Source organism: Cavia porcellus, unplaced genomic scaffold (assembly GCF_034190915.1).
Source record: "Cavia porcellus strain 051 isolate PalLab524CR breed Dunkin Hartley unplaced genomic scaffold, mCavPor4.1 scaffold_14, whole genome shotgun sequence".
Lineage (NCBI taxonomy): Eukaryota > Metazoa > Chordata > Mammalia > Rodentia > Caviidae > Cavia > Cavia porcellus.
Window position 1 is genome coordinate 64,558,549 of NW_026947497.1, and position 6,920 is coordinate 64,565,468.

Sequence of the window (6,920 nt, forward strand, 5' to 3'; positions counted from 1 at the left end):
GGAAGAAGAGGAGAGAGGGGACACACAGAGCTCAAAGGAAACCAACCGTATGAAAACAAAAGGAAATGCGGGGGGTGGGGACAGGGATTCTGCTGCTGGAATATAATCTTGGTATTGTGTATAACAGAGAGATGAGTCACAGTAAAACCTGAGACACAGAACAGGGCAGCCATCAGCAGCACTGACGCAGAAGCTGGAGGTGTCACCCAGTGGCAGAGAGCTTGACTAGCACACAGGAGACCGTGGGTTCAGCACCCAGCATCATATGCACACATGCACAATGATACAAGCCACTCCAGGTTCAATTCTCAACACCGCAAAAAATAAAAAATGCAGTGCAGAAGTTAGGTCAGTATAGAAAGTGCAAGCTAGAGAACCTTGTATAACCCGCTAGTGCCAAAGGCAAAGAGTGAGCACAGAGTTCACAGGGGCCAACTCCAACCGGGAGCTCCAGGAGCCACGGCCATTCCGGGCACTGGACCCACATTCAGCTCCTCAGCTTCACAGGTTTCCCTGGAAGCTTTTCACAGACCACAGTGCAAGCTGACGGGCCATGCAAAGTGTGCAGAATGAAAACATCTATGTGGGAGGCTAAAACAGCAACGTGAGCGAGTCCTGGCTTTGCCAGACAGAAGCACTGCAGACTGCAAATGGGTGCACGGAAACACGCCAGCACGTTCCGGGGTGACCCTTCTCCTTGCTGGGCTCTGGGGGATTTCAGGAGTTCACACCAAGGTTGACCTTCCTGACAGTACTGTTCCCACTCAGAGCAGGTCTGGAGGTACCTAAGTCACCATCCTTGCCAAGTGCAAATCACTGTCACATAAGCCTGAAAGAGGGAGCCCATTCGGGACATGCAGAAGAGGCAGCACGGACACAGCCAGTGCAGGGCAGGAGGGTGTGGAGCTTACAGAGCTATGATGACCACGAAGGACCTTGAGAGACAGAACCCACAGCCCAGACCTGTGGCCCAAAGTGCAAACTGGACTGCTCAAAAACATTGTCAGAAACATAAAAGCAAATGAGATTTAATGCTGACTCACTTTTTTAGAATCAAGGGAAGTTTATAACCTAATGTGAGAGAGACCACATTATTCAGAGGACAGACTGAGCAGAAGGAAGCCTAGGAAGTCTGCCAGGGTTGCAGGGAATCAAAGCTTTTGTTTTGGTTTTTGTGAACGTGTGCTTATGAACTTTCCTTAAGGGATGGCGCATACTTGTGATCCCAGTGCTCTAACAGGCTGAGGACAGGAGGATCATGAGTTCAAGCCCAGCCTGAGCAACTGCACGACTGAGCAAAACCATGTCTTAAAATAAAAAATAAAGCTGGGCGTGGTGGTGCACATCTGTGATTCCAGCACTCAGAAGGCTGAGGCAGGAGGATTGCTGCAAATTCATGGCCAACCTGGGTTACAAGTGAGTTCAAAGCCAGCCTAAATTGCATAGCAAAATTCTCAGACAAAAATACATAAATTTTAAAAGGCTGGGAATGTAGCTCAGTGCAAAGGCCCTGGGTTCAATCGTTGGTACCGCAAAAAAAAAAAAAAAAAAAAAAGAGAGCGAGAGAGAGAGAAGAAAAGAAACAGGTGACTTGTATTAACAAACTAGGCCAGTGGCTCAGGGCAGGAGCAGCCTTGGCAAGAACAAGGCCTTGCATTCAATCCTTACACCAAAAAAATACTCGACTCTCTTCAGAAATTTACAACTACAGGATTAAAGAAAAATGAAAGTAACAGTATAATTAAAAATGCAATCTTTGCTATAATACCATCTGAAAGGAGGAAGAAAACTGGCCAATTACCTACTAATCAAAGCGACGCAATACAGCTGGCTATTGCTGGGCTTCTGCAGGAGAACACGGCGAGCACAGGCACCCACACCCCCAGGCTCAGGTGCCTTCCCAAGGGCCCTCAGCCCTGTGCCAGGCCAGGGGCGGATGGCAGCAGCCCTGGAGTTGTTTTTGAAATTCAAATTTCCAAACACACCTCTGACCTACAGGATCAGCAGCTCTAGGGATGGGGTTCACACAAGCCATCCAGTGGCCATGACTCTCGCCAAAGTTGCACCACCAGCAGGAACGGAGCAGTGAGGAACACAGAAGTATCGGGGTCCCTTTTGGTGAAACAGCTTCCCTAGTTAGTGGCGTTTCTATGCATGGTACTGAGGAATAAACCCGGGAGAGTGGGCTCCACCCCTGAGCTACATCTCCTGCCCTTTTACTCTGAGACAGGGCTCCCGGGTCAGGCTGACATCTGTGCTCCTCCTGCCTCAGTGTCCAAAGTGCTGGAACTCCAGGGGTGTGCCTCTGCGCCCCGCAGGGAAATGTGTTTCATGCTCAAAATGCTCTGTCATTTGTATTTACTCTCTGGAACAGAAAGTAATCTATTTACCAGTGAAATGACAAACTGAAAGAGGATAAGTTTGTTTTGTTTTAATTAGGTAGAATCCTGGGACTGCTTATTTTGAGATAATGCAGAACCACTGCAGTGGAATTAAACTGAAGAAAATGAAATCTACTTTGTCAAAATGATAAGGAATCAACGCATTTTCAAATTCAATATTTAGATTATTTGAAAATAAGACTGGAGATGTAGCTCAGGGGTTAGAGGACTTGCTTAGCATTCTGGAGGCCCAGCATGGAAGGAAGGAAAAAAAAAAGGGAAGAGGGCAGGAAGAAAAAGAGATATGGAAGGAAAGAACTGACGATAGAGAAATAAATAAACATTCAAAAAAAATTTTAAATACATAAAAGCTACATTCATCCTTTGTTTAATGACCGAGCTACACTCCTACAATAGGTCACTGGTGAACTGGTCCCTAAATGACAAATCGTACATAGTCTGTGCATGATGATATTTAGGATCCAATAGGATGACTTAGCTTTTATCTGCGTAACTCGTACTGTGCAGAACAACATAAAACTACCGTACAATCAGTGAAAATTACAGTACTGCATGAACAAGATGTGTCACAAAAGCAAGGCACTGAAGCTCTATAAACAAGATGTACCAGAACTGTACCCCCCAAAAAAGACAGGCACACGTCTGAGCAGTGGGTCCTCGTCAAGTCCAAGGAGTAGCTAAACAGTAAGTCATTAAACAAGGAACACTCACACTGCAAGTGCCACATTCATGTGAGCAGATGATTTCAGTACTTCTGGCCTCCCACTCAGATGAACATGTGTAAAGCAGAAAGGCCAAGAGCTGAAAGTGGAGAGGAGGAGAGTGAAGAGACACTCAGGACTGGGATGTCAGGAATACGTGCTGACCCCCCACGGTGACAGTAATTATCATACACTGCAGATGCACTAATAAAAAACTTAGAAATTTCAAATGGCTAAAAAAATAATAAAGTAGAATGGTTTCAACAGTTTTCTTTCTTTTTTTTGTACCAGGGATCAAACTCACGACTGCACACTTGCAAGGCAGGTGCTCATGCCACTGAGCTAACCCTGGCCTGGTTTCAGTGTTATGCGCTAGCCTCATCTGAGGGAACCCTGTCAGTCACCCTAGCTTGAGACTTAACATGAATGCCTACTTGAAACAAAGACCACTGAAACACAGATCCTCTTGCACCTCCCAACTGCGTTTTTGTTCTCAGTACTGGAGGTCAAACCCAGGGGCCGCATCCCCAGCCCCTTCTAGTTTTGTTTTTTAGACAGTTTCACTAATAACAGCTCACTACTAGTTATTAGTATGAAATACTAGTCTGACTATGCAGGATCACACTAGACTTCTGCTCAGGAACAACTGACTCACAAGAAGCCGTGAATATTTTATGTTTTCACACAAGGCTACCCACAGGTGTTGTCACAGCAACAGAGAGCAAGGCAGGGAGTGATGGATGACACAAACGACCAGCACCGATCCAGGCCACTAAACCTGACAGCTGCAGCCAGCAAATGGTCACCCAAGAACAACACATGCAGTGGGGGTCACCACAGAATCCCTGGACACGGTTCTGTGCAAGGCTAGATACTAAGCCCAGGCTGCCCTAACACCCCCATCAAAGGTGAGTACTAACAGCAATTCCAGTGCAGGCCAGCCCCGCCCCCTCATTGTTCACAGATGACCTTGGGCAAATCACAACCTTTCCGGCTCTGTCTTCTAGCCCTAAGTTAGGAGTCAATTTTTTACCCATCTCACAGTAAAATTAACCCAGACTGAGGTAGACCGGTAGTAAACCAGTGGTATAAAGCACACGGAACCCTCTGGAAGGTGTCCTTTTGCTACAATGTTTACCTGTAGGTATGGTTTCTGACGTCATGGCTGCAAATGTGCAAAACACTTAAAAACCTCAACTATATCCATGCCTCAGAAGATGGGCATTTACATAGTTTCCAATGTACTTCTATAAACATGGGTGCACAACATCGTTGTAAAACCTCAACTATATTAATACACATTTAAACAAATGCCGTCTTCTGTCCAGGTATGAGAGTGTCCACCTGGAACAGCATTCATGAGGCTGAGGCAGGAGGATGGCTGAGAGTTCAAGGCCAGCCTGGACTACACAACAAAATCCTGTGTCCAACAAAAAACAGAAAGATACCATCTTTAATTAGGTATCAGTCAAGAACACCTAAAACTCATTCTCCACTGACACACGAGATCTTGGTTCACTTCAGTCTTTTAAGACCACAGCTCAAGACGCCAGCACGCCAGTAAGAACACTACACAACCACACTCCACCAAACGCTGGATGAAATGACAAAAACCACTACAAAGATAACATCATAAGAAAAACGCCTTCTATGTCCCTATCACAAGTATCACAAAATCTCCAGAAAAGAGTTTCATCACTCAGACCTAGCTTTCATCACAAAAGGCGGTGCAGCAAAAGTCCAGAGCTAAGCCTGGTGGGTAGCACACGCCTGTCATCCAGCACCAGGGAGGCTGAGGCACGAGAATCGCAAGTGTGAAGCCCCTCTGGGCCATGTAGCCAATTCAAGGTAAGTCTGAGCTACATATCCAGTCCAAAACCAGCCTAGAGTACCTAGCAGACCCTGCATCAAAGTAAAGGAGCCCCCACGCGGATCCTACTGCCCCTCCATCTCATCTGCACAGCCTTCAGCGATGCAGCATGGACTGAGCTCCCTCTGCTAGCCCCGGGCTGGCCTCACACTCCGGGGTAACCCGGGGGTGATAAACCCACCCGAAGCAAACAGACGAAACCGCAGCAGGCAAAGCTGAGGTCTCAGGACAGGGACTGACCCCCCAGGGCAAGCTGGTCCCGGCTCGCGCCCAGTGCCCTGCGCACGGACAGGCGTGCACGGCGCGCCCCGCAGCCCCACGCGGACTCCGGAGCCCGAGCTCCGGGCGGCTGGCCGGGTCGCTCGTGGCCGGGAGGCGGGGAGTGGAGAGTTGGGGGCCCGGCCCGTCCGGCTGCTGGACAGCGCCTGCCGCCCGGCCGCCACTCCCAGAGCCGCCCCGGCAGCTGAAGAAGGAGGCGAGGCCGGGTCGGGCTGGGCCGCACCGCGTGGGGACGCGTAACCGTACCTGAGGCCAAGGCAGCTCTGGGCGGCAGGGAGCGGCGTGCGCGCTCCCGCCCGCGGCCCGGTGCGTGGCGCCCGCCCTCCGTCTCCGGGTCCCGCGCTGCGCCCGCCCCTTCACCTCTCACCTCCTACCTTTCCCCTTGCGCCCGCCGCCCTCCGCACGTGCGACCCACGTCGTGCGCATGCGTGGTCACCCCGGCCGCGGCTCCCGCTCGCCCCCTGGCGGCATCAGGCCGCAACACCACTTCGAGGGCGGGGCGGGGCGGGGTTTGGGAAGGACTCGCGCAACGCGGAACTGGCTGCTGTTACAGGCATGAGCAACAACTCGGGGTGTGCCTTTTTGAAGAATGCATGGAAGGAGGGTCATGGGGCTAGAGTCGGTGGAAGTACCACCTTGGTTTCCACCTCGAAGAGTGACTATTCCTTCAGTTTCTGCAATCCTAGCCTGTTTTACCCCAGCTGCCCCGGGGGGCTGTGTCCTGCAGGGTGGACGGAGGAAGACCCCTGAGGTCTTGGGCTTTTACGCTAGGCCTATTCTTGATTCTGATCCAGGGTCTCTCTGTGCACCTCAGACTGGCCGTGGGCTCATTATGTAATCCAGGCTGAGTTTGTGCTGCACACAGTGATCTTCCTGCCTCAGCCTCCTGAGGGCCGAGATTACAGGTGTGCGCCACCACACTAGCTTCAGAGCAGTCTTGAGAATATTTTGTAAACGTAGCAAATTTCTAGAGTGAGATAACGTCCTCAAGGTCACCCTGAGAACTGACCATATGGCCTCAGTCTAGAACCCCAAACACCAAGTTCCAACTTATTGCCCCGTTGCCGCAGGGGTTTCATCACACCATGCATCCTGCTTATGAATTTAGCATCGGAGATAAGAGCTGGCCACATGATTAAAGCCTTGCACATTTCTGGGGTTCAAATTCCCATTTGGATTAAAGCAGCAGCTTCATGGCAGTGAGAATTAACCTCAGAGAACCTTGACTTGGAAGTCAAGCGCAGGATGCAACAAGAACTCAAATTTCTGTAGCTCCTGAAATAAATCAGAGTAGGAACACATACGAAATGCCTCAATCCCAAACCAGGGATTTAGCTCAGCAGCATAAGCGCCTACCTGGCCTACGGATCTGAGCCACTGGACATGGCTCAGTGACCAGTTGTGGTTGGCTTCTGCCCATGGCAGACATTAGCTACATTAGCTAATAGGACCCTGCAATGACCCTTAAAGGTAAGTGAGATAAAGCCTGTTGTAAGTATTTAAGAATGGAGCATTCCCAGCTTCTACGGCAGCTGCCGTTAGGACATCAGCAGATCTCTGGACAGGGCCAGCATCCAATGCTGACCCACTCAGGACCCTTGACCTTTTGCTGTATGGCCTTTTCCATATGGCCTGAAGGGAAGCGGTGGGGGAAGCCAGAGCAGGAAT

At 49.9% G+C, this 6,920-nt stretch overlaps 1 protein-coding gene across 2 annotated transcripts in view; it reads right to left on the minus strand.

The window, feature by feature from the left end:
- Scap (SREBF chaperone) overlaps window positions 1-5,651 on the minus strand; it is a 43,799-nt gene extending 38,148 nt beyond the window's left edge. The window contains exon 1 of one of the 2 annotated variants that reach the window (XM_013160150.3): window positions 5,627-5,651. The gene's annotated coding sequence lies outside the window, so the exon portion shown is untranslated. Of the gene's footprint in view, window positions 1-5,498 lie in introns of both variants that reach the window. The other variant, XM_003477041.5, reaches the window with a different exon arrangement.
- Window positions 5,652-6,920: the final 1,269 nt, after the last annotated feature.